This window comes from Octodon degus, unplaced genomic scaffold (genome assembly GCF_000260255.1).
Source record: "Octodon degus isolate 3935 unplaced genomic scaffold, OctDeg1.0 scaffold00001, whole genome shotgun sequence".
In the NCBI taxonomy this organism is placed as follows: domain Eukaryota; kingdom Metazoa; phylum Chordata; class Mammalia; order Rodentia; family Octodontidae; genus Octodon; species Octodon degus.
The window spans coordinates 14,152,401-14,158,410 of NW_004524577.1; the positions used below are offsets into that span (position 1 = coordinate 14,152,401).

At 39.1% G+C, this 6,010-nt stretch overlaps 1 pseudogene; it reads right to left on the reverse strand.

Moving 5' to 3' along the window:
• Positions 1-241: 241 nt before the first annotated feature.
• LOC101588132 lies at positions 242-2,659 on the reverse strand (annotated as a pseudogene).
• Between the last annotated feature and the right edge of the window lie 3,351 nt (positions 2,660-6,010).

Genomic DNA, 6,010 nt, shown 5'->3' on the forward strand with positions numbered 1-6,010 from the left:
GAATGCTTTACACTTTCCACAGAACAGAAACTAAAATAACATGTTGTGCTCTCAGTCACAAATACAGCCCTCAAATATTTTTGCCCATAGGCATGAGTATTGTCTAAAACATGTCTTCTTTGTAGCAGCTGGGCCCTGCCACCACTGTGCTTGGCTGAGTTCACAAATCTGTTGTAACCTGTAGCTTCCCTGTCAGTTCTCAGGCTCTCCTCTCCTGCTAAGCTTTGTTTCCTGGAAGTGTTTAAAACCTTCTGCCACTGCCATAGCTACTGCTGCTGCTGGAGCCACCATAGCCACCTTGATTTCGTGGTTTGGTAAAATATTGGCCTCCACCTTCATAGGGCCCAGAGCTTCTGTTGCCAAAGTTTCCTCCTTTCATGGGTCCAAAATTTGAAGACTGACTGTTGTCATTGCCAAATTCATTTAAGCTTCCACCACCTCCATAATTGCTTCCATCATTACCAGATCCACTGTAGCCATCTCCACTGCCACCATATCCACCCCTACCATGGCTGCCACCAAAGCCACCTCAACCACTGAAGTTTCCTGTACAAACAAAACTGTCATTGCCACCAGAAACACCTCCATGACCACCACCAAAATTGACCAGAACCACTTCAACCTCTTTGACTGGATGAACCACTAGCCATCTCCTACTTGGACAGGACTTTCCTCACTTCACAGCTGTGGCCATTCACAGTGTGGTATTTTTGAATGACAATCTTGTCCACAGAATCATGGTCATCAAAGGTTACAAAAGCAAAGCTCTTCTTCTTTCCACTGCCTCAGTCGGTCATCATTTCATTCACTTTGATTTTTCCATATTGTTCAAAATAATCTTGTAGGTGATTCTCTTCAATATCCTCTTTAATGCCACCGACAAAGATCTTCTTCACCGTTAAGTGGGCACTTTGAAAATCTTCTCTTGGGACAGCTCTCTGGTTCCACAACTCTTCCATCCACTTTGTGTGGCCTTACACTCATGACTGCATCTACCACCTCTACTGTGGCATAAGTGATAAACCCAAACCCCCCGGAATGCTTGGTGTTCGGGTCTCTCATTACCACACAGGCTGGGAGTGTTCCCCATTGGTCAAAATGGCTCCTCAGACTCTCATCAGTTGCCTCAAAGCTCAGTCCTCGGTGAAGAGCTTCCATAGGTGCTCGGCCTCCTAGGGAGACTGACTCAGACATGACGGCAGTTGGAAGACAGACTGATGATCCTTCTCCCATGGTGTCCACCAGCAGAAAGGGAGAAAATCTTTTTGATAATCACTTCACAATCAGCAATGAGTTTTTAAAGAATATCAGATTTTAAATTATACAGCTTATTCTGTTTTTCTGATATTTGCTAGCTGTATTTTACATTGTATTTCTAATATGAACCAATCTTTACCATATTTTTGCTCAATTGTATGTTTTCTTAGACAGCAATACTTTTTTTAAAAAAGTCAAAAGGATTTTTAATACATTTTTGTTAAGAACTTTTATAAAGCTGTAAGTTAAAATGCATTTCCTTAATATAATGAAGAAGTTTCTGAGGGGGAAAAATCTCATCAGCATCCACACCCTTGGAGTCAAGGTGAACTCTCAGTTATGGTACAAACAAAATGTTCTGTCGGACCCTTTCCTTTTTTTGCACAGATACCTGGAACCAACCCATTTGACTTTCAACTTTACCATTTCTCCTGGTCTTTTCTTCTTATACAGATCCACATTCTTCATAGTAACCATTCATTTTAATAATTACTAAGTAGCTTATTACTATTAAATGAGTGTTTAAAAGTTACTAACTTTACTTAATTTATTAATATTTAAGAAAAAAAATTTAAAATTTGCATTATTAATTTTTTAATGTATTTAGGACAGGGTCTACAGGGTCTCACTACGTAGATTGGATCCTCCTGTTTTCAGCCTCCTAGGAGCTGGGATTGCAGGCGAGCACCACCATGCCCAGTCTCAGTCACTGTTAGACAGCAATATTTAGGCTGAAAATTTTTTTTTTGTGAGGAACACTCCTCTAAACATAAAGTGATCACTTCTCAGCCTTTGGCTAAGGTCAAGTGTACACATAAAGTTGATTTGTTCCGTCTGTGTTCTATATGGGCCTTTCTTCTTTCTCTTTTTGACATCTTTGGGATTAATTGAGCAAACTTTCGCATTCAACTTCTCTTCCACCACTTGCTTCGAAATAATACTCTAATTTATTCGTTATACCCTAGAAAAACATATGTACCTCATTAAGTACTAAAATTAATCATTTGTTCTCTCTAAAAAGACTATATTTATTCTTAACACTCAATCCCAAATTACATAGTTATATTTTCCAATACTTGTATCTATCTCGTTCTTATTGTTGAATTTCAATGTAAGATATCACTAACGTTGCTTTAATTAGTTTATGTTCGCATGAATTAGTAACTGTATTAGTCTCCTCTACCAAGACAAATACTGCACATCCGCAATTTAAAGCAGGAGAAGTTGGGGCTGGGCAGATAGGCTCGTGGTCTAAGTGTCTGCCTGGCAAGCACAATAACCTGGATTTGATCCCCCGGTACCGCATACCAGGGTCATCCACGGTAACCGGCTGTGGTGGCTCACGCTTGCGATCCCAGCAATGAGGAGTCTGAGCAGAAGGCTCAATGAGTCCAAACTGCATAGTGAGATGCTGCACCAAATAAGTAAAATAATTTTAAATTTTTTTTTTAAAGCAGGAGTAGTTTACTTGGCTCACATTTTCTAATCAGGCCAAAGGCAGCTGGCTCCCCAGCAGAAGCAGCACCAAATGACACGGTGTGGCAAAGAGTTCCACATATAGGAGCAGGAAAAGAAAGAAACAGCCAGGGACAAAAACACACCTTATGTTTTAAAATTGTAACTGTCCTAACTGATACTCCTTTATAAGTAAAATAGAATCGAGGGAAGTAGAAGAGTGCCACACAAGACCATCCTAGCTACAAATTTCATGGGGTTGTCCAAGCCATCCTCAGGTTTAATAACTCGCTGGATGGACTCACAAGGTTCAGGGAAAGCTGTTACATCTTGGTTCCGGCGTCCTGCAGGTAAAGGATACAGATTATCAGCTGAGGAATAAAGCGACATCCTAAAGCGTTCCAATCACGGCGCTGCTAGATGTCCACATCACATCGTTGTGAGCAGTGATAATGTCTCTTGGAAATGATTCACGGTATTATCCCTGAAGTTCTTGCTGCCCGGTTTTTCTGAGGATCCATCACTTAAATCCACTTACCTTAGTGAGATTCTCCAGATTTCACCAGCTTGACGTGATATCACATGATGGGGTCCACTTACCCCGCATTGGTTATGTGGCTCCACGTTCTCACATCTCCCATTGGCCCAAGACTCCCAGACAAAGCAAGCCAGATCAGGGGTGACATTCATAGGACACGGAGACTGCCCGCTGGCAGCTAAGGACAAAAGCCATGCTTCTTCTGGGAGACATTTATTATTTACTATATATACTCTAGTTTTATCATTATCAGAAATTTCCAACACATTCATTTAGGGTACAAACGCAAGAAAGAGCATACCCTACTGTCCCTATATTACCTTAAGCATAATGTAAGGCCTCTTCTTTTCCTTTGCTCAGCCTCGATAATAGGACTTTACAATTTCTGAGTAATCCAAAGGCCATCTGCAACCTACAAGATATTAATGCCCAAACAGTGGTGACAAATTTATATTATTTCTGAATCTTAGAAAGTAGTGGTGACACAATTGTTGTGCTTGATCCTTGCAATTCTAAGAATGTAAAGTACAATGAAAGAAGAAGAATAGCTAATTAACAATAATCTTCTCTAAGAGAATTCATAGCTAGGGTGTTGGATTAATCATTTAAAAATACAGAATTTCCATTGAAGTTTAAAATTCAGATAACAATTTTTAGAATAGTTATATCTCAAATATTACATACATATAACCTAACCTTATCCACTGTGGATCTGAAAATCAAATTTAAATTAACATTATATATTTGATCTAGAAACTCAATTTTAAGCATTTTAGAGCCCACTCCGTTATGGCTGTGTCTAGGTGACCCTGCACGGCCTCAAGCAGTCATAGGTGGGGCTTTCTTAGAGGTGGATGGGTCTAGAGTGTGTGACTGACTCATGGTGCATGGGGAGTAGGTGTGTGTGGTACGAAATCAGTCCATCGACTGGTTTGTCAGTGGCTTAGTCTGGGTAGCTTAGCTAGAGTATAAGATGGGCAGAGAGACACTGTTAAGTTTCCCCCTTCCCTTGTTGCTTTTCCTGTCTCCTGACACCATGAACTGCTGCCCTTCACTACGTTGTCCTGCCTTGGAGCAAGCTGATTATGGACTGAAACCACCACAGATAGTGAACTAAATAAACATTTGCTTCTTTAACTTTGGGCATTGGGTATTTTGTTGCAGAGATGAAAAATGTAACTATGACAAGGTGGTAGCATGAACCAAGAAAAGATATGTAACCATTAAAGTTGGTTTTGGGGGCTGGTGAGATGGCTCAGTGGTCTAAAGCACCTACTTAGAACAAGCTTAGCAAAGCACAGGGACCGCGGTTGCGGTTCAATCCCCCAGCACCACATGCCAGCCAGCCCTGCCCCCTGGTGGGCTGAGCTGGCCACACACACAAAGAAAGAAAAAGAAAGAAAGAAAGAAAGAAAGAAAGAAAGAGCTTTAAAAAAAAAAAGTTGGTTTTGTTTGAAAGCTTCTTGAAGTTCCATAAAGCACTGAAGTAAGTATATCCATTTTTCTAATTATTATTACTTAAAATCATGAAAAGAGCACACTAATTACAGAGATGATTATCTCCCTCAGGGCTAGACTAATTTCATTATTAATTTATGCTTTCTACTATGATTTTTTCAATACCTAGATAAGTGAGAACGTTTCAACATATGATGAGTTAAAAATTGTAGATATTTGGGCTGGGGAGATAGCTCATTGCTTTAAGCTCCTGCCTGGCAAGCACAAGGACCTGAGTTCAATACCCAGTACCACATGCCCTGTTGGCTCCAAAATTCCAGGGTGCAAATTCTGCCGGCCCCCAAACCAGATGTGGCGGTGCACATCTGTAATCCCAGCACTGGGCTGTCTGCTACAGGAGGATCAGTACAAGTCTGAACTGCATAGATAGACCCTGTATAAAATAAATAAATGAATAAAGTTTTTAAAAATTGTTAAGTTTTGAATGTCTTAAAAGTGTTCCTATTTTTCCTGTTCTCATCTAAAAATATCCAAGGAAAGGAAGATTTAAGTGGCTTGACTGGTGATATAGTACTTGACTAGCACAATACTCATGGCTGTGTCTATTACATAAGCTCTAGGCAGTTGGTTTGACTTAAAATAATTCGTACTTCATCATAGCTTCTTTAAAAACATCGTTTTGATAATCATATAGCAAAAACTTAGAACACTGAACTTCTATTATAGTTCAATTAACAGGCAGAAACCAAAAATAACTGTGATACATTCTCTGATAGTTACAACTAACATAACTAGTTGTAAGCAAGAATAGTGCTCCAAACAATTATGAATGCATAAATTGTCATATGCTTAGCAATTGATTTAACCTGGGAATAGTGTTATTGATTAAGTGGATCTTCCATTGTGTGTGATAATGAGAAAGAAAAAGGAAAGGAATTAAAAAAGAAAGTCGTAGTGCATTTTTCTTAAGAATTAGCAGGAGTGTCCATTAATTCTCCATTTCCCTAATCCAATTATTGAAAATCTTGTGTTATTCTAAGTTATAATGTATAGCACATCCCAAGAGATTTGTGGAAGTCAGGAGAAATTTTAAGTAGTTGGGATCAACCAAAAATTAATCTCCTTTTGTCTTTACAAAAGATATAGACAAAAGATTGGTTACAATTGTATGCTCAGATGTTTCATTTGAAAAATCTGCTTCTCATTATTTTCTACATTTATATTCCTGTCACCCAACATGTACTCTTTCTTTCTTTCTTTCTTTCTTTCTTTCTTTCTTTCTTTCTTTCTTTCTTTCTTTCT